Consider the following 22,953-nt stretch of genomic DNA (forward strand, 5'->3'; position numbering starts at 1 on the left):
GGACCACAGAAGGGTGGTTCACAGATGCAGCCAAGTTTCTGCAGGCATGACTGAGCTACTGAACTGCAGGAAGTTTTCTTACCTATGAACATTGTATATACATTTGTTTATTTACTCAAAAATTCTTGTTTCCAAATATGTCTTGAAAATTTCTTATAGGTATGGTCTTAGGTATAGGTGCTTTGTACTTTTTATGATATTGTAATGGAATCTTTTCTTATATATTACATATTTATTATTTCTGCTATGTAGGAAAGTTTTTGTTTTTTATTGCATCAATCTTTGGGGAGGGAGTTCATTGAAGAAAAACATACTGAATATTTGTGTTCTTTCCAAATTCGTATGTTGAAACCCAATTCCCAGTGTGATGATATTTGGAGGTGGGACTTTTGGGAGGTGATTAGGTCATGAGGGCAGAGCTCTCATGAATGGGATTAGTGACCCTATAAAAGGGACCCCAGAAATTTCCCTTGTCCCTTCTTCCATGCAAGGACACAGTGGAAAATGGCTGTTACAAAACAGAAAGCAGGCTCTCACCAGACACTTATCTGCTGGTGCCTTGATCTTGGACTTCACAGTCTCCAGACTGAGAAATAAGTGTTTGTTGTTTATAAGCCACTTAATCTATGGTATTTTTGTTACAGTAGCCTGAACAGACTAAGACATGTACATGTAGAAAAATGCTCAGTAAATTTTCAAACTCCATCACCCCTTTAATCAACACCTAGATCAAAAACGGAAACCTTCCTTTTGTCACTTACACCTCCTAAGAGTAACTACTATCTTGACTTCTAATATCATAAAATAACTTGTCCTGTTTAGAACCTTAAAAATGGACTTATTTTGTACCTGACTTCTTGCATTTAATATTTATATTGTTGTAAGTAGTTGCAGTAATAACTGCTGTGTAGTATTTTCTTTTCTTTTTTTTTTAAATTAATTTATTTTACTTCTTTATTTTTGGCTGTGTTGGGTCTTCGTTGCTGTGTGCAGTCTTTCTCTAGTTGCGGCGAGCGGGGGCTACTCTTCGTTGCGGTGTGCAGGCTTCTCATTGCGGTGGCTTCTCTTGTTGCAGAGCACGGGCTCGAGGCGCGCGGGCTTCAGTAGTTGTGGCTCACAGGCTCAGTAGTTGTGGCTCGTGGGCTCTAGAGTGCAGGCTCAGTAGTTGTGGCGCACAGGTTTAGTTGCTCCATGGCATGTGGGATCTTCCTGGACCAGGGCTCGATCCCGTGTCCCCTGCATTGGCAAGCGGATTCTTAACCACTGTGCCACCAGGGAAGCCCTGTGTAGTATTTTCTTTTGTGGATTTACCACAATTTGTCCATTTTACAGTTGATAGGCATTTGAGTAGTCTCCAGTTTGAGGCTATTTCAAATAGTGCTGCTATGAAAATTTTTGTACATGTGAAATATGTATGCATTTTTGTTGGATATTTACCTAGGCATGGAATGTCTGGGTAATAAGGTATATTCAGCATCATATTAATAGATACTGCCAAGCTCATTTCCAGAGTGGATGAACCAATTTACGTTCCCACTAGCAATGCTTGTGTTCCTCTTAAGTCAAACGGTAGAACATGGCCCACATTACAAACCCCTGCTCCTGTTAGTCTAGATCGGGAGCACTGAAGAGACCACTAGTGTAACACTGCTGGGTTTTGGTGGTGTTTCTCTCACCTCATATCCCAGGAAGTTGGGCAGCTATCTGCTCACCTAGCAAAGATCCAGTGTTTCCCCCAGTGATATATGTGAGGGAAAATGTAGTCAGTGATTCTCTGCTCTCAAGTTAAAAAACTACTGTCCTAATCATGTCCTTGTACTGCATACCCCCTTTAGGCTGTTTCAGTGCTTTGAGCAGAAGAAGCTGGTCTGAATCCAAAAACTATTATGAAAATCTTTACAAATTTAGCAGTTTAGGCAGAAATTCTTCCAAATCTTTAGCAATCACAGGAAGGCAACATGCCCATGGTTCTTCAGTTGATTTTCAATAGCTTTTCTTTATCTTTCAGGCTAGTATAAAAACATTGTCTTTTTAAAGTAACGATATCTTTGTTAAGGAAAGCTTTTCATTAAAGATACCGCAGAGTTATTAAAGACTTCTGAGGGAATAATGGCTGATCGAGTGAAGCTACCCGTTAAAAACCCTATAAATTTTTTTTATCTAAAGGATTTCTCTCTTCAGTTGCCAAACTAGGCAATCTACATTGCCTTTATGAACAAGTGCCCTTAAGTTGGTGTCTACCTGCAGTACCATTGAAAATAAGCAATTGTAGCATTTCCACGGTGAAATCATTAGAATTCTATTCATTTCGAAGCCTTACACTATTTGTCACCTTTCCAAGCTACCAGGCAGACATACTCAAAACGCATTTTTATGTGAGCACACTCTATTACTCTCCTCTTGTCATGGATTTTTATTCCTTACTGTGATGCCTCTGTTTCTTCTTAGGGAAACTCAGCGCAGAGCCCAAACATGTGGGTCCTATTACAGACTACACTACCCAGTTGCCGCTATGCCTTGCTTTTCTTTTTTATAAAACAAAGGAAAACAAAGCCAGCCACTTGTACTAAGAGATTTAAATATCTGTTCCATCATCTTGTGATCTTGGATTTCCTCTCAACTGAGTTTCCAGGCAAGAGGCAGATAAGCCAGTCAAACACATAGTGAATGTTAGAATCCGCAAGCTGAATGATGATAAAGGGACGAGTCAGCCCTTGGGCTCTTACAGTGATGTCTCATGAAGCAATCAGATCCCAGAATAATCATTAGAAGCAACCACAGGGAGAGATAATGGACTTGGACATTGTCCTGACACCACACATTCTGACCAAGGTTTACACATTACATTTTTTATAAGCAGTCTGTCATTGTGCCATTTTGAGCAATGCATTGTTGGCATCTGGGTCATGGCAACAGTCATGCACTTTGATTGTTGGTTGGCCAAATAAAATTGCAACACTATGCAGTGGTTTTATTCCGAGCCCGTTAATATGGGATAGGTGTTAGCCACATCCTCTTGAGCAACACAAACATAGGGGACCTAACAGCATCTTAAAGTCCAGCACAATGCTTGGCACATAGTGGAAACTTAACAAATGTTTATTGAATTAATGAATGACTGAGTAAACGAATGAAACAGTGAGTTTGATTCTCCCCCCAACGATCTTCTAGGCCTCCATTTGCTCTTGCAGGACTGACCTCTTATGTGAGGAAGGGAAGCTGAATTCAGAGTTGTCTGAGAGGTTTCCACTCTATTCCCCTAGCTGTTGAGTGCAGAAAACCCCAACTCCCTTTCTGACTAAATGGGATCAGAGCCAACAGGATCCCACAGGTCTGGTCTGATGGAGGGAGCTCTCTCAGAACTGTGGGTATTCCAAAGTCAGGGAATTGAGTCAAGCTCACTCCCCTCGGATTTGGGGTAGGGGAACCTCTGGACTATCTTCTAGTAATCCAAAAAGAGGAATCAGAATAGATGCCCCCAAACCCAGGGTCAGGAAAGATGTGGGAAACCAGGGAAAAGATTAACAAAATAGGGATCAGGAAACCAAAGAGTGAAGAAAAAGGCAGGACTTGGTAAGTAAATGGCGGTCATGTACAATTACCTAGGCTCTCTGTGTGCCTGAGCAGTTTGGTGTGGGAAGGGCTTCTGGGCCTGCCAGGCTAAGGACAGGGCAGGTGGGTGACATGTCCTGGGACCCTGTATGTTCAGCACCTGGATTTTAGTAGCTTGAATGGTCACCCTGAGGTCTGTCTATAGCTCAGTGGATATGGACTTGGTGGGCTCCTAGGTCTAGTGCCAAGACATGCAAAACAACCTGCCCCTCATTTCTTCATGAAGGCTTAGGGGAAAGGACATGGGGTGAGTGTGAGTGGAGAGAAGAATGGAATGAGCTATTAGTGGCTAATATCAAAGCACAGGCTTACAGTTTCAGATCTTTTTCAGCAAGCTTCAAGAATCAACATTTTTTTTTTTTCAAGAGGAAAAAACAATGAAAATGAACTTTTCAGTGGTTTTCCTAAATTAATTCACTCCTTGGAAACTAATAACTCTGTCTCTGATTAATTCTTCTGACTAATTTACTATGGCTCAATTTATTCCATGCAAATCTGCTTGTCAAGCTACTATGAAGCCCAAGCAGAATATAACATATAATACAGAATTGGAGGGAGGGGAGGAATCCCAATTACTGTTTAGTAGAAGTGCTAATTACTCAGAAAATACTCATGATGCTCATAAGGAATCATCTTGTGGAAAAAGAAAAATCCCTCAAGAATTAGCTAGAAATATGCTATCCTTTCACCTATCTGTGGAAGAAAATCCGGCTTGAGATGTTCAAGAACTCAAGTGAAGGTATCCCTTCCTTTTGTGTGCTTTGGGGCCTCTCCCTTCAGTCATTGGGGGCAGCACACCCAGCCCTGACAGTGTCTCCAGCACCTCCAGGTGGCACCTTCCTCTGGGACCCTGAGATTTTGTGAGCCAGATGGTTGGGACTAACTCAGCATCTGTTTACCAGATCTCTCGAGGGGAGAAGTAGCTTCCAATTTCCATCGTCTTCTGCCTTGCTCCTCATGGTACTAGAGCCCAGTGAAAAAACGAAACTGACTAACCATATTTGGAATTCTCTAGACTTCTTCAAATGTGTGAACAGAATGAGAAACTCCATTTGTTTAACTAACATTCCCAACTACATCGTGCCTTCTTAATTTCCCTGTTGATAATGCTACACTTGGCCGACACACCTTTGATTATTGTTGTTGCTTTTTCCTTTCCCAGACCTGTTCTTCTTCTGCTTTTCTTTGTGTAAACGGTATGTACTGGCTTTGTGAAATCCCTGTAGCAAGTTGTGAATGATGTATGAAGTGAAAAGTCTTTACGCAAGGCACAGTAGGAATACAGAAAGTGCTGTGCATTCACTGCTGGGCTGAGTTTTTGACTGTGTACTAGAGTCATAGATATCCTGCATTCATCCTACACTGCCTCAAAATCCCAGGAGCTCTCAACTGGGGGCAAGGGGCACCATTCTGCAGAAAAGCAGAGTGTTGAATTTATTGACCTCCAAAAGTCCTTTTTAGCACTGTGATTCTGCTTTCACTACAGGTAGTGTTTTTTTCCCCTGTAATTTTAACAAAGAAACAAGAATAGGAATCGACAGTCCAAGTCCAGAGTGTAGAAAATTAACCCATTCCCTAGCCTGTGATATGGGAAGGTTGGGAAAGGAGGTTGGCAATTGTCAACGCTCTGCTGGCTAATATCACTTGGAGAGGATATGTCTCTTCACCCTGGCTTGAGAGAGAATTTGTTATTCCAAGGAGCCAGGAGGAGAGCTAGCCTTCTGATTTATGTGGTGTTTTCCTTTTAAGGAATCAGAACTCTCTGAGGATTATCACAGTTTCTCTATGAGCTGAGTGTCACATTCGTGTATGATCTAAAATTCTACCATGTTTCAAAACTAGATGCCTGATCATCCAACAAATATCTTATCCAATCGATTAGACATTATCCAGTGTTAATTTATGGACTCATGGATTAACTGATTCAGGTACAGCAAGGATGTGGGGTACACACCCACGGGAGAGGGGAGCTGAATAATTAGGCACTGGCTACTTCCTGCTAATTGTGACCTCCTTGAAGATGGACAGAGGGGGTTAACAGAGCAGCTCTGGCTATGAGGAGTGGAAGCAGAAGGGACAGAGTCCTCCCACTCAGCCTCTGACTCATTTCTTTCCCCCAACAGGAAGCCCTGGAACCTTCAGCCTTGGATCCTCTCTTCTGGGTGGGGATAGGAGGAGAACTAAGCAACTCTTTGTTTAAGCAGTACTCGGGGGTGAGCATGTTGTAGATCATGCTGCTCCTTAGTGACACTTACGACAGTGCCGAATAACTGAGTCATAATTCTAGTCTCATTTTTATGCTTGATTTTTTGTTACCCTACCTCTCCTACCCAAATCTCACCGACCCAGTTCAATGAGAGTTACCTACTTTACCTCTCTTGTCTCAGAGGATGGGAAATTATTATCCAAGCTGATAGACCAACATTCAAACAGAATCCCTGACTTCCCGAATTTCACCTTTTCCCAGAATCCTCTGGCATTTATGGTTAGGTTTTAGGCATTCCATTCAAAGTCAGGCTATCTTTATTACGTGACTGAAGAAAGAACAAACCCGTGGCCTGCCAGTCTCAGCTTTCTACTTGAATTACCACATCCTGTTCCCTCATTCACCACATGGAGGGTAGCAAACCTAGAGGAGACCTATGAGGGAGCAAGAGACCTCACAGAAAGCCAGGTTAAAGAAACGATGGGTCCTTTAATCCTGAAGAGAAGAAAGCAGAGACATAACAATGGTTTTCAAGGACAAGAAAAGAGAATCCAGAGAGAATGGGGAGCAGTTCCGTTGAAATCAGTCTGGAAAGAAGGAATGAGCTCATTGCACAACCAGGGAGATTTGTGTGAGAATCAATATAAATCATTCACCTAACTCTTACCAGCTCTTGCCTTTGATACAGAGAGGTTTCATTTTGTTCCTTGCATCAGTTATTTCAGGGTGCTTAAAGTAACAGAAGATTCTGAAAAGGAGAATACCTTTTAGAATAGTTGGGGTAGAATCTTTTGAGGACTTTGCTCATTGTTGTCTGTGGATTAGAACAGAGAACAGCTGTTACTTAAAGCACCAGTTTGGAGAGTCTGTTTTGGGAAAATCGGTATTCTATTCATGCGTGATTTTCTGTGTTGGGGTAAAATGTTATTATGACATTTCAAGTTCCCATCTCATAATTTTTCTTGTCCCAGGCCATTTGCCCATACTTTCCTTCCAAATGAAACTTGGTGCCTGAATTTCTTGCATATGCCTCTGGAGTTCTATTTCCTATTTTCCCCTTCTATTTCTCTTGATGACTATTAGGTGCTCATTTATCCATCCTTTGCCTGCCAAAATTCCAGCCATCAAATGCATAAGCCAAAATGGTGAAAAGGAGGGGGTGATAGTAGAGATGCCTGTCACTTAAGTTAAAACAATCCTTTTTAACTCCAAGGGGAAGAGCCAACCTCGGTTTCCTGTATGCCTAGGAATATATTTTCCTACTGAGACTTTCCCCTGATTTTAAGTAGCCTGAAAATGACTGGTCCAAGGAATAAAATGAAACCTGTCTTTCTCAAAATCAAGAGCCTTAAGCAAAGGTGGTAACAAACCCTGACACGCTAAGGTTTGTCTGAACTCAAAATTCAACAGGGTTCTATCACTCAGCACATCACAAAAATCTGGATTGGATTTTACAAAAAGTGACTGTGGGCTCTGGGTTCGTTAGGAGCATATTAAACCATTGAGATATAAAACATTTTTCTCTCTAGTAGTAAAGATCAAACAAAATCCCAAATGCAAATTTACTCCATCTTTTCACCAATAGATCATTTCCAATAACTTAGACAATGCATGAGGAAGCACCCCATCCTTAGGAAGAGTCGTGTCTCAACGGCAGGGATAGGTAGACCTGTCATAATGCCGCTGCTTGGGCTCATCAGTGACAGCACAACACATTTCACATTTATTTCTAGCATGACTGTCAAAACATTCAACTTGGAAACCACATGCTCCAAAGAGCGCTACTTGATGGAGGCACAACCTATTCATACCCTCAGCGGCGAGAGATGGCGCCAGTCCATGACATGGGAGATTGCTGAGCGCTCCTCCAAGCTCCGAACCAGCCCTCAGTGATTTCTTACAGATATTTACTTTCGCACATGGCATATAGAACTTTAAAAGGGTTTTGAAAAATCCCTCAGTTTTTTAACTTCTGAAGGATTATTAACTTCAAAGTCTGAAGAAATGTCGCCTTTCTATCTTTGGAAATGCCAGGAGCCTTTGCATATCCCTACCACAGTACCAAGCAACCCCCAGCAGAGAATAACGATTACTGCCTCGGTGGCGAGAGGATGGCTTTTGATCTCTTAACATATTGGAAATTACTTAAAGGTAAGCCATCTGCTAGCTGAGGAACAAAAACAGATTACATCACACCCTGCTAGAAAGATTGTGTTAAATCCTGTATATCAAGGCTTTTAATAATTCTATATTAAGTCAGCTAATAGGATTAGGTACACATCTTCTTTAGGCTTATTTCCTCAACTATTAAAAAAAAAACTTTTTGTGTGTGTTTGACGATCTGCAAAATTCAAGAGTATTCCACTGTGAATAAAAAGGGTTCTTTCAAGAGGAAGCATTTCTTCAGATCACCACTGCTCTGCAAAGAGATGTACAGCAGAGGTGCCTTTCCAGAGCAGTTTGTAGGGGGAAGGGAAACCAGTGCACTTCTGTTGTTGCTAATATGATTTATTGTCTGTGCATTACAAACCTGCCTACAAGAACTTCATACCTGCATTGTTCTTCTTCAACAAGTCACAGGTGGGATCCAGGCAGGTGGGGAATGTGAGTTTGCCTGGTTCCCTCAATAGTAGTAGTTAATGGTGACCTTGGTTGACAGTGTACCATGAGGTTGGTGTGGCACAAGTATTGGGGGGTGATAAAGGAATAAGCCTTGATTAGTAAGAGCTTCGAGCATCTGCAAGACTGGACAATGCCAGCCTTGAAAAAGCTTGCATGCTAAAATTATACCATGCCCACGTCATACATACTGTCCTCCCCACCTGTGGTAAGCTCTAGGTCATGGGAATATTATGGTATATTCACTTGATTACATGTGGGGAATGAAAAGAAAGGGTCTTCTTTATTCTTTGCCCCTTCTTTCGCTAATTTGTTTAGTGTTATTCTACAATCCCAGAGCATTAAATATGCACATGATATAAATTAACCTCCACTTATTGCTTCTCAATCTTTTATAAGAGGTTCATTTACTCATTCGGGGATACTAAATGTTGAATAAAGTTTTAATAGTGATAACAACAAACACTATCTCTCAATGGTCCTTGAAGTAGTACTTGAAAATGAAAAAAAAGGTCTCAGGTCTTCTGAGATAAGGTAATTCTTATCTTGGTGACAATGAAGGGTTACAAATAATCATTGAGAGCCAAATGAGATACAGGATTAACATATTTAGAAAACAACATTATGTGTTTGCATATTGAAAGCACTTAAGAAGTGGGGTGTTTTTTTTTGAAGTATAGTTGATTTACAATGTGTTAATTTCTGGTGTATGGCAAAAAGGTTCAGTTATCAGAATTCTTTTCCATTACAGGTTATTACAAGGTACTGAATATAGTTCCCTGAGCTATGCAATAGAACCTTGTAGTTTATTTTATATAAAGTAGTGCATATCTGTTAATCTCAAACTCCTAATTTATCCTTCCCCCCACCCTCTCCCCTTTGGTAACCATAAGTTTGTTTTCTATGTCTATGAGTCTGTTTCTGTTTTGTAAATAAGTTCACTTGTATCATATTTTTAGATTCCACATGTAAGTTATATATGATATTTGTCTTTCTCTGTCTGACTTACTTCACTTAGTATGATAATCTCTAGGTCCATCCATGTTGCTGCAAATGGTATTATTTCATTATTTTTAATGGCTGAGTCATATTCCATTGTATATATGTGCCACATCTTCTTTATCCATTCATCTGTTGATGGACACTTAGGTTGCTTCCATGTCTTGTCTATTGTAAATAGTGCTGCTGTGAACGTTGGGGTGCATGTATCTTTTTGAATTAGGCTTTTCATCTTTTCTGGATATATGCCCAGGAGTGGGATTGCTGGATCATATGGTAGCTTTATTTTTAGCTTTTAAAGGAACCGCCACACTGCACCAATTTACATTCTCACCAACAGTGTAGGAGGGTTCCCTTTTCTCCACACCCTCTCCAGCATTTGTTATTTGTAGACTTTTTGATTTTGGCCATTCTGACTGCTGTGAGGTGATACCTCATTGTAGTTTTGATTTGTATTTCTCTAATAATTAGAGATGTGGAACATCTTTTCATGTGCCTGTTGGCCATCTGTATGTCTTCTTTGGAGAAATGTCTATTTAGGTCTTCTGCCTATTTTTTGATTGGGTTGTTTGTTTTTATGAGCTGCTTGTATATTTTGGAAATTAAGCGCTTGCTGGTCACATCGTTTGCAAATACTTTCTCCCATTCCGTAGGTTGTCTTTTCATTTTTTGTTTATGGTTTCCTTTGCTGTGCAAAAGCTTCTAAGTTTGATTAGGTCCCATTTGTTTATTTTTGCTTTTATTTCTTTTGCCTTGGGAGACTGACCTAATAACACTTTGCTACGATTTATGTCAGAGAATGTTTTGCATATGTTCTCTTCTAGGAGCTTTATGGTGTCATGTCTTATATTTAAGTCTTTAAGCCATTTTGAGTTTATATTTTTGTGTATGGTGTGAGGGAGTGTTCTAACTTCATTGATTTACATGCGGCTGTCCAACTTTCCCAGCACCACTTGCTGAAGAGACTGTCTTTTACATGACTTGATAGAGATTATGACCCTATCATAGTGAATCAATTTCTATTTTTTGTTGCTGTTATTATTGATTCAACCATGCTCTATGGCAGTGGCCTTAATCATATTTACTTACCATTCCAAAAATGTGCATTAATTCTACTCTGTAACACACCTGTGGTAACATGAAGGCTTTTATTAAAGTCTGCCCTTGCTAATCTAGATTCCTGGGAGTGAATCAGCAGCCACATTGTATAATGGAAACAGTAGAGAGGAGCCTACACTGATTTAGTACCTCAGCCTTCGTTTTAGGCAAGTAACTTATTCCCTCTGAGCCTCAGTTTCCTCAAACAGAAAGTGATAATAATAATACCTACCTTCCAGAGTTCTAGGTACAGCAATATATATATAAAAGAACCAGAATAAAGTAGAATATAGAACACAGTAGGCACTGAATAAATGGTAGTCATCATCATTAATAATAATGATTGATCATTTATAATGTTAGCGTTCATAATAAAAATGATAAACATCATGCAGTTTTGTTTCCTATTAGATGTGTTACATAAGAAAGCTTAACATCCAGAGCCAACACCATAACAGAATCTGAGGTAGAGCACAAGTTTTTGCAGCCTCCTGCTGTCATCTGAGTCCCTGTTGAGCAGATATAACCCTGGGGACAGAGGACTATCCATCAGATGCCATGTCAGCTAAAAGCTCGAGCTGCCAATTTTACCTCTATTTGCATTGGATTGAGTCAATCAGCCTTCAGCTTCCACAAGGATAAACAGCCAGCAAACCAATGAAGCTCTTATGACTCAGTCCCAAACAGCCTTATTAAAGGATCTTATGTATTTCAGTACCTGACAGTAGGTGTGGAATATTAGAATGTATACTCGGAATCTACTGCTGTCTTGAATTAGTAACCTTGGCTGAGAACTGACATATTTTTATATCAAAATAGTAGAAACCTTTCTTTTCTCTCTTTCCTGATGCATAACATTCTAAAAGACAGGAATGGCCTTCAGCTAATACAAGTCAATTTCCACTCAGCTTCAGTCACCATTTAATTACTGTTGACTGCTTCAACTTTTCTCACTTCCTTTATGGATTATGTTTCTTTCTACTCTACAGCCATTTAATTTATTCAGTGACATAATCAAACTTAAAATGATGTGATGCTTCATATTTTTCTTCTTCTCTCATATTTTTATTGTGTTGAATTTATTTAGAAGCAAATTATTTCCTGAAGGACAAAAAATTTTAATGAGCTGACTTTTTACTTAGTCTCTATATTCACTTCTTAGATCTTTTTTTTTTTTAACATCTTTATTGGAGTATAATTGCTTTACAATGGTGTGTTAGCTTCTGCTGTATAACAAAGTGAATCAGCTATACATACACATATATCCCCATATCTCCTCCCTCTTGCGTCTCCCTCCCACCCTCCCTATCCCACCCCTCTAGGTGGTCACAAAGCACCGAGCTGATCTCCCTGTGCTATGTGGCTGCTTCCCCTAGCTATCTATTTTACATCTGGTAGTGTATATAAGTCCATGCCACTCTCTCACTTCGTCCCACCTTACCCTTCCCCCTCCCCGTGTCCTCAAGTCCATTCTCTACGTCTGCATCTCTATTCTTGTCCTGCCCCTAGGTTTTTCAGAACCTTTTTTTTTTTTTAGATTCCATATATATGTGTTAGCGTACGGTATTTGTTTTTCTCTTTCTAACTTACTTCACTTCTTAGATCTTGGTTCATTAAAAGAGCACTCTCTGATTTCTTCCATCACACGTTTCAGAATGATGGACCCCTGCCATTCCCTTTAACATTCCTACAATATTTACCTGTAGAGAAGTGCGCTGTGTACTAATTTACATACTAAAAAGAAAAACTAAAACTTAAAGTGAAAACCAACCACTAATAGTGCAAAGGGAGTTATCAGAACGATACAAGAGCGGGAATTGTCTTCTTTCTGAGTACTCATTTTTGTCATCACTGACCTAGGCATGAAGGTATAGAGGAAGGACCTTGAGCTTTAGAGTTAGACACTTTCTGGGTCAAAACCTGGCTCTGCAACTCATAAGCTGTATGTCCTTTGGCAAAATCCTTGACTTATCTGAAACTGTCTCCCTCCCTGGAAAAGAGAAATAACTGTTCTACCTCTCAAGATCATCGTGATGATTAAATAAAATAAAATAAAATATGTAATGTGCCTGGCATATCCATTCTCTCCCAGCAAGTAAGTACATTTGAACCTACCAGCAGGACAGCAGCCTGAGCTTGGGTTCTCCTGAAAGGGGAACCTGAGGCAAAGGCTTCTGGACTATTCCTTTCCCAGCTTTCAGAGTGCTGGAGTGAGGGGCAAGAGGAGTGAATCAGGGAAGGAAGAAGGAGAGTCAGTATAAGTACACATGATTAAGAGAGCTGCCACTAAGGTCCTCTTCCTGATACTGGCCATACTCCTCCCTGGCTGTATTCTGTCGCAGCAGCTGTAGCTCCACATAGTAATTAGGTTGATGAGCACATACAATAACTCTCTTCTTTGTCTGCTGATGCACTGGCATGAAGAGTTACAACATGCTAGTTAAAGGTTCAAGTTCAATGAAACCCTTTCTGTGCACCTGGTAGAAAGACCCATACCCCTTATCCACCCCACAGTGGAAACCAGAACCTTAAGTTTGTGGGGACTGAAATTACAAAATTTCACAAGTGAGTTGCTGCCCCTGCAATGTGAATGTGAGCTGCTTTTGATCCTTCCTTCTCATGGGCATTGAGAAGAACACATTCACCAGATTAATTGTCTCATAGCTGGTACCAGAGTCTCTTTTAATCCACTCACAGGAAAGATAACACATCTGGCATGGTAGATGTGACGGGGTCTAACACCTGGCTAAATTTATGGTAGTTTTACATCATCTGCCGTGATCCCTCAGGATTTTTCCGGGCCAGACAGGTAAATTGAACAAGGGATATGATGGAAACAATCACATTTGTATCCTTCAAGTAAGTCTGACAGTGGCACCAAGCTCTGCAGTTCCTCCTGGGATGCAGCATTGCTTCTGATTTGTGGTCTTGGCCAGAGATAGAGGCAGTATCTACTTGGCTCTTTGTACCATAATGGCCTTTACATTACAGATCTGGAAACCAGTGTGAGGGTTCTAACAGCTGATAAATGTATTTATCCTAATGATACACTCAGAGAATGAGAAATAACCTCAAGATGGGTCTATGAATACTATGGACCCACTGTGAGACAATTTTGGGCCAAAACTTTATCATGGTTCTCAGATGAGCTTTTACTTTAACTGAATGTCCTTGATGGCATTTCAGGTCTTTTGGTTTCATTTCAGCCCCAACTCTTTATCTAACAGACTTTAAAAGGGCTAGGTTTTTCCCTTTCAACAGTGAACAGTTACTCTAACAAATGGCCACAGGTACATTTAGGGGACAAGTCAGAGGAAGATTTCCTGTAGATACTTGTGGTGACATTGAAGGGTTCTTTCTCAAGGGATCCTGGCCTCCCTAACAATCATTGTACCCTGGGTCTGTGAACTGAACTGATTTAGACCTGGAAACTGGATGATAGGCTGTGATTTTTCTACCATGGTAGTTGCTGTTAGTATTCTCTTCACCAAACTTCAAGGCATGTCTCAACAGACAATTAGGACTGCCTCCCGGGGTTCTTTGTAGGATATTGAATTCCAGTCATGGATGAGTGCCCGAAGTCAGTAAATTTTCCTCTATCCAGCCCCATACCTGACCTCCTCACTCCAGTCCAGGACTCTCAGACTCCATTCTCCCCTGTGTAGCCCCTATTCTTGCCAAGCCATATTAGCAAATCTCTGCAATTCTTTTGGTGCGTATCCTCCAGGAGTAGTGCTTGGGCTGAACTGAGACTTCACCTTGGTCAGCAGTCTCGAGGCAATGAGGGATGCTGGGGCATACCTTAAGGAGAAAAATTATCATTTTATGAGGCACCTGCCTTAGGGGAAGTCCTTGAATAGTCTCCAGGCAGGCAGGCACTTCTGTCCTCTGGTAAGGGAGGGTTTAGTGAGAGCTCAAGATTCTCAGCCTGGTTCAGCCAAATAGTCCCATCCACTCCTTTCCTGCCAAGGTACTAACTTTGATAGCGGAGATTTGTGAGGCTACATATGCACTCTGCCACCTTTACAATTAGATCCTGGGTTTGATTTTCAGCATGGTCTTCCCTATGTTTCCAGGAGATGACCATTTCCATTGAGGCTGCTGTAGAGGATTTCTGCCTTTTACAGACTGGCTTAAGTTGACACTTTGCTTCCTCGAGTCTATTATTTTCTAAAGCTTCCACTGCAGCTAACAGCAGTTGTCTCTATTCCACAATTTCTATCATTCACATTTTATCCATACGTTAAACTGCCATAGCCCCCTCATTTACCACCTGCATCTCAGCCCAATTGCCCACAGGTGAAAGTCTTAGTTATTATAATGTCACTACATGCCAGGGGTTATCATCACCATACCTTCTGCTAGCAATGGGGTCTTTTAAACTGAGATCCAAAATACCCTCCTGAAGGGCTGCTTTCTGGAGCCACTCCGCTATCGGTTGTTTTCGCCTTGGTTCACCAGAAAGTAGAGTTTGAACCAAAGTCTTACACCGTACTATTTAATTAGGCAGTATAATTCAGAATGAGGAATATGGAGTATGAAGCAGAGAAGGATGGAGGAAAACACAAGAATGCTGATCAACCTGGCTGAGGCTAAGTTCAACTGACTGTCTCATGTTGAAAGACCATCCTCTGAAAAGCCATACAGCTGCTTCTCAGGACTGTTTCTCCAGGGGGAGAAAGGGGAAATACATCAATTCATGGGCTCCTGTCACTCACTGGTCAAATTTTCATCCCATGGGGGTGCTAAGTCCATTGCATTTCCAGGTTGTGTTTGCATGAGTGCCTGGAAGCGTCCTGTGGCATTCTAAACTTCTGTATGGGGACCCTTAGGCAGCAGGTGCAAAATCAAGACATATAGTGCATCACTGTCAGGTGGAGCCTGGATGAATTTTATCAGAAACTAGAATTTTATGCAGAACTAGTCACCACAGCAGTGGCTGGAGTTAGAGACAGGTAAGACAGAAAGAATTGGAAGTGATGCATGTCAGGTATCTGATATAAGGGCGTTTCCATCTTCCTGAGGTAAGAAATCACTTAGCATTACAGAAGCACCCTCCCTATTTCTGTCACTTCGAACAAATAAATAAAGAAAACACCTAAAGAAAAAGTAATTAAAGGCTAAAGGCCTATGGGCTCACTCAGTTTTTCCTCCAAAAAGAATCTGGTTATGGAGTATGTTATACTTATGTCTCATTTTATTCTCACATCAGGGCAGGTACTATTAGTCTTCCATGAAGAAACCTAAAGCTCAGAGAGGCTGTGTATTATAAAGTTCATATAGCGAGTAAGTCACAGGTCTGGAGCCCATAATCTAATTTATTTACCCAGAAAGTGATTTTTTTCATGTACCATGTAGCCAATTTATCTTTTCTCTCCCTCTAGAAATTCTCTTTCTCGTGACTTTTGCCTTTGTAAATATGCCATTGTAAGACTTATTCATACGTCAAAATGAGTCTAGAAGCTAAGGGTTTAAAAGATCGATAAATTGGACTTTAATAAAACATTTTCTGTGGTGTTCTATCTTCAGTTTTATCTTCCTCAGTTTGTTTGTGTTACTTGTTTATTTTCATGGTAGAAGAGACTTGAGTGGTGGTAACAAATGAGGATGGTCCAGACAAAATGGCAGCAATACACCCACTATGTCTGTGTGGCAGCAAGTCCTGTCCTGCTATGTGTCTTCATCTTATCCCTTCTGACAGTTTCAGACGTTTCATTACTCCAAAGTCTTCTTCGAGAAAAGGACCATGCCGTCTATCCCTGTATTTTCCTCAGCCTCTGGGGACATGTAGAAGCTGCCCCATATAACTTTGTTGAAGGAGGACCTAGAAAGTCTCTCCCCAGGGCGTGGAGGAAAGGGAGCCCTCCTGCACTGTTGGTGGGAATGTAAAGTGATACAGCCGCTATGGAGAACGGTATGGAGCTTCCTTAAAAAACCACAAATAGAACTACCATACGACCCAGCAATCCCACTCCTGGGCGTATACCCTGAGAAAACCATAGTTCAAAAATACCCATGCACCCCAGTGTTCATTGCGGCACTATTTACAATAGCCAGGTCACGGAAGCCACCTAAGTGTCCATCGACAGATGAATGGATAAAGAAGGATGTGGCACATATGTACAATGGCGTATTACTCAGCCGGAAAAAGAAACGAAACGGAGTTATTTGTAGTGAGGTGGATGGACCTAGAGTCTGTCATACAGAGTGAAGGAAGTCAGAAAGAGAAAAACAAATACCGTATGCTAACACATATATATGGAATCCAAAAAAAAAAAAAAAAAAAAAAAAAGCGTTCTGAAGAACCTAGGGGCAGGACAGGAATAAAGATGCAGACGTAGAGAATGGACTTGAGGACACGGGGAGCGGGGAGGATAAGCCGGGACGAAGTGAGAGAGTGGCATGGCCATATATACACTACCAAACGTAAAACAGATAGCTAGTGGGAAGCAGCCACATAGCACAGGGAGATCAGCTCGGTGCTTTGTGACCACCTAGGGGGCGGGATGGGGAGGGTGGGAGGGAGGGAGACGCAAGACGGAAGAGATACGGGGATATATGTGTATGTATAACTGATTCACTTTGTTATAAAGCAGAAAAGAACACACCATTGTAAAACAATTATACTCCAATAAAGATGTTAAAAATAAATAAATAAAATGGATCCCTATCAAAAAAAAAAAAAAAAAAAAAAGTCCCTCCCCAAACACATAAAAGAGCATCCTCCCCTTCCCCCTCAGGGGTAAGGCTAGTTTGCAGGCCATATATTTTATAAAATGCCCTTTGCTAAAATGAAGCAATTTTCAAATGAGGAGAGTCACCTCAGACATTAGGAAGGCAATTAAGGAGGACTTTGTACAAGATGATTATCATCAAATCCTCCTGTGGGTTTTATGACATCTAAAGCCTCTTTTCAAAATATTGAGTACACATATGATGGTACTAGGCAGCCAAGAAAATATAAAGATTCACCTGTCTTCTTTCTAACAACCCTAATAGTTTTGTGGCAGCACTAAAAGCATCCTCTGAAGGGAATATGTGCTTTACCTCTGGGCTTGGGAATGTGAGACCAGTGTCATTAGCCATTTCTTCCCCGGGTGACATATTTCTTTGGCATCCATCTCCTTTGTGCTTAATGAACCCCAGGAGTGGGAGCTGTGAAACACACTTCCCGACAGTTAACCTCCACTGAGCCTCCTGCCTCTACTACAGTAGTCAGTGCCAAGCCGGGGAATATAGGAGTCTTGACTTGTTCCTAAGGATTGAGTCACAATGAGACACTGGTTCACCAGAACCTTTGCTACTGTTGTTTCCATTTTCTTGGTAGATATTTCCCAAGACTCCCCATCAGCAAAGGAGAACACTCAAAATTGGTGAGAACCAATCCAGTTTTCCTGATTTATTCTGAGGTTTTGTTTTGTTTTGTTTTTTTTAAAATTATTTATTTATTTATTTATTTATGGCTGTGTTGGGTCTTCGTTTCTGTGCGAGGGCTTTCTCTAGTTGCGGCAAGCGGGGGCCACTCTTCATCACGGTGCGCGGGCCTCTCACTGTCACGGCGGCCTCTCTTGTTGCGGAGCACAGACTCCAGACCCTCGGGCTCAGCAATTGTGGCTCACAGGCCTAGTCGCTCCGCGGCATGTGGGATCTTCCCAGACCAGGGCTCAAACCCGTGTCCCCTGCATTGGCAGGCAGGTTCTCAACCACTGCGCCACCAGGGAAGCCTAATTCTGAGTTTTTGAAACCCTCAGCATCAGTCCCAAACCAGTGCAAGGTGTACTAGTGTTGGGTGGGTGGTTGAAGTGATGGCATCTGGAGACTGACGGCCTGGGTTCAAATTCTTCTTCTGCCACCTACTGGTTGTGTGATGATGGGCTCATTACTTACCCTCTCCGGCTTAGTTTCCTTATCTATAAAATGCAGATAGAAGTAGGATGCACCTAGTAGGATCATTGTAAGAAATAAATACATAGAGGAACCCAGGTAAAACACTTAGCTCAGCATCTGGCACGTAGTAAGTGCTCAATTAACAGGAGCTATTACTATTAGCCTCTATAAACTGGAATAACTTCCCAGTGCCCTCAGTGACTGCATTTGAGAAATGATCCATAAGGAGCAGCTTCTCTGAAAACATTTGGTTGTGAGAAGAGCACATTCCTAGAATTGCTTTGAATTTTTTCAGGCCTCATTATCTTTTCCTCTTGTGAAAAAAAGAGGTCAACATTCCTTTAGACTTGTAGGTACTGGTCAGCACAAATCACAGAGGGCTTTTAAGTGAATATTCCTTCTTCATATTTCCTCAAAGGATCAGTCCTTCTTTTGGGTAAGACTCCAGCTAAGAGACCGTATTCGGTTGGCCTACCCTCTCTTTATCTTGAATTGGTGTCATGTACAATCCAATCACTAGGCTTTCACTGCAGTGTGAATTATTTTCTCAAAGAGGAGAGCAACAAGAGGACAGGGTCAGCACTGCTCAGCAGTGTCTGTACTAATAGTCCTCAGTAACACTGTTACTAAAGCAGCCTGTGCAAAGAGAGTTCACCTCTTGAGCCAACCATTTCTTCCTTAGAGCTGCATCTCTCCTGCGGTCCACATGTACGATAATCAGACTCGTGACAATCTGGTATGTCTAAAACATACGCAAGTATAGATTTATATATAAATGCTCATATAAAATACTTCTAGATATGTACATACATGTACAATACCTATGCATATACAATGTACGTGGCTTTCTATAGAGAGCGAAGCTTGGTCTTATATTTTGCTTGCTGCAAGTCCTTATCTATTCTTTGGGTCTAGTAATTAAACAATTAAGTGTCATTTATGATAATTAAACATTACAACAAAGTAGTAAGTGGGCATTAACTCACTTGAGAAATATGTTCTCTTTTAGAGCCAGCACAACATGGTAGCCAAAGTCAGGAAAGCATTAGTGCTCGGCACATGGCTCACTGCTGGCCTCCTTGCAGACAGACTACAAGTCACTAGAAATGGGAAAGGCCCCACAGTCAATCTAAACCAGCAAGACTCAATGGCTCACTCTGGAATGTTATCACCACTCTGCTAGTTTCACTTATAAGTGGTTCAGGAGATACCAATTCCTGTGCCACTCTTGAGGATTAAGGGAAGGGTGTGTATTTGCCCATTTCTTCTACACACATTAAAAAGGCTTCTTCATTTATCTTAAACCCTGTCATGTGGAATATTAAGTCTGCTGGGCTTAAATTAGAGGAAGGAGTATCCTTGTCTTCTCATCTGCTCGTCTTACCCTGAGCTTAAAGATACTTCATGAACCTCGGCTTTGGAACTTGAGGAATTCAGGGCTGCACTGGCCATATGGCTCCTGAGAGGAGAGGAAGTGAGGGGACCTGGAGTGGCTACACTTGAGCCCACCCCACCTGACCATTTCTTTCTCTGCTGTGCGCTGCCCCAGCCCTGCCTGCAGCTATGACTGTTCAGGGCTGGAAGCCTTCAGTGCAGGGCAGGAGAAGAATCGGAAGGACTGAAAACATCTCAGAAAGACCATGCCCCAGTTGGCCAGCTAGAAGGCAGAAATTTTCACATTTGTTACCTTAATGGATAAAGTCATTGAAAGTCTGAAGAGAAATTATAATATCTGGGGAGGGTGATTATCATACCATTAATAGTTGCTGCTGCTGCTGCTGCTGTTGATGAATAGCTTTTCCTTGATTCAGCCGTTATTATTTACAATGAAATGTTTTACATATCACGGTTTGACTTTAAAGCAACTACTCTTAAGGGCTATACTATATTGCCCATGTAACCTTATTATGTGCTGGATATTTAATCTCTTAATGGTTGTCTACAAGATCTTGAGGAAAAGGAACACAGGATGCTAAAGTTTTGCTAAGATAGATGATCTGGCAAGATGCAGAGTTTTAATAAGGGAGGTGGGGTGACATTCTTGAGAGGAACTGTTTAGAGAGGTAAGACACTGATTAGGTGCTACAGTGAGGGTGCCATTGGCCATTCAGGGATGAAAAATGCTAAGCGGGTACTAGAGAAATAAGATATAGAGATGAAAACTCTCCATGGACATAAATCACCTGGATTGCAGCTTTGACTTCAACAAGTATTGAGGTTCAATCTGAAGCCCTAACCCGAGCCTGGTGGGGAAGAATAGCGCTGGGATGATAACTATCTTTCTATTAATTCTAGCAGTGCTAGTAACAGTAGATAGAATTGTTTTATAAAACAATTTCATAAATAAATCAGGGCAAATATTTTAAGGGCACAAAGGCTCCGTTAAGGACATCTGCCATGTCACAGTCACAGACAGCCACAGATACTGGGGCCTTTGTGTTACATCTCTTTGTTGTAGTTAGGGTATGAAAAGATCTTGAGGAAAACTTGGGACATGTCTTGGAAAGACAGAATTCTTAAACATGTGTTTTAGTCTCTAAAAACCATCATGCTTTCCACACCATTGTTTCTACTCAAACTAAAAGTGTGGTGGGCGTCGGGCTCCTATAATCCTGTGACTTTGTCGCTGACCAACATCAACATGAGCTGACAGAAATTGCCAGAGAGTCAAATATGGTGGGCCATGGACTGCTTGCCTATTAAATGCTATAAAACTCACCGTCTTTGCCCTTTCCCTGTCGACAATAATAGAACCCGGAGCAGGAAGATGTCTTTCTTTCTCCAGTGTGAAACTGAACTCCGGAGGAAGGATCTCTCTTATCTGCATCCTCTAGAAAGATCTCAGAAATATGGCTGTGATGGTAATATGGAGGAAACGGAGCAGAGGTGTTGGGGTCTGCAGGCAGCATGGAAATTCCTACTTGACCCATGGCAGACTAAGGCAGTTTTGTCTGAGATAACTGGGATTTTTAAAATACCTTTCTGGAGCCAAAACATATACCACATGCCAAATATGGACTCATAAGATTGGAATAGCCTCTCTCTCTCTCTCTCTCTCTCTCTCTCTCTCTCTCTCTCTCTCTCTCTAAAGCTTGTATTATATAAATGGATATAGCTGGACCTTTTGTTCTTCAACAAACAATTTCCATCAACATTCAGAAAGAATTTAAACCTGACCAGTTGGACAAGGGAAAAGGAGAGGGGAAATTGATGATGGTAGAGATAAATGTGAAGAAAGACAAGCCCTGCTGTAAGTTCACAGTCTAGATCTCAGGTTAATAGACCCATTAGTGCTAAAAGAAGATCCCACTTCTTTTGAATAAAGTCAGATGAAGAGACTACTCAGTTGCTCCACTCTCAGATTAAATCCAAAGCAATTAAGACAGGTATTTGAAAATACTTCTTTTTTCAAAGCACTTATTTTTAATGTCCAACTGACATTTTTATGGTGATATAACATTCTGTGCTTCAAAATGACTTTGAGAAATTAATGTTTGGCCTACTTGTTAGATTGCCAGTTTGGGGCAGGGCTGAAAGGATGGTGGCACTGTGTTTCTCTTTAATTGTATTCAACATCGACGATATCACATGGAGACAGTTATTTAATATGATTCCAGTCCCAACCATGGTGCAAGATTTCCCTTAGCAGAATCAAGTGGGAAGGCTATGGGGTAGTCCTCCAGGAGCCCTGGGCTGATAGCTGTTTCCAGATGGGCCTCAGTTTCTTTGTAAAATGAGACAGGAATAGCTTCCCTTTCCAACTCTGTTTTTCACCCCAGTTAACATCTTTAAAAACATGAGGTGTGTAAAAGTGATTGTAGTATATTTGCCTGATTCTGTATGGCATCACTTCTTGAGACACTCAAAACAGAGTGTTTCTCATTCATTTTCTGCCAGGTAAAAAGACAGACAAGTCTAACCACATAACCCCAGTTCAAAGAGTGAAGGTGAGATTCAGAAAAATTTTCCACATAACAAAGAAATAAGAAAAGGAGGCAAAACCAAAATGCAACTCAGTGTTAGTCCTGAGCAAAACTGAATTTGGGAAAGTCCATCTTTGGCCTCTATTCAAATCCCACTTCCTACTTGTTCTTTGTTCTCTACAGAAAGGTTACTGTTCTCTGTTATAGCAGTAATTAAAAAAAATAAAAGTCCTCCCAGGGACATTATATTTGAGTAGAGTCTAGAAAATGAAAAAACCTTCATGCTCCAATGATGGAATCTGAGGGAAGAAATATACGTTGAACAGAGAGCCTGGCTTACTAACAACTACCACATTCCATTTTTCTTCATGAATAAAATTTAAAGACAGTGAATGGAAATAAACAAAATACGAAACTCTTCCCTCCCCTCCCTATAACAGCCTCCCAGTTGGCATCTCTCTTTTCTCGGAAACCACCATAATAAAGAATGGGTACCATGCCCAGGCCTTTCCAGCTCCTCATGGGCTTTCTGCCTCATCCCTCAAAATTCTCTCAAGGTTTTCTGATTCCCTTTAACTTGCTGCTTCTCCAAGGAGAAGCTATGCCCAA

Source organism: Eschrichtius robustus, chromosome 8, assembly GCF_028021215.1.
Source record: "Eschrichtius robustus isolate mEscRob2 chromosome 8, mEscRob2.pri, whole genome shotgun sequence".
Lineage (NCBI taxonomy): Eukaryota > Metazoa > Chordata > Mammalia > Artiodactyla > Eschrichtiidae > Eschrichtius > Eschrichtius robustus.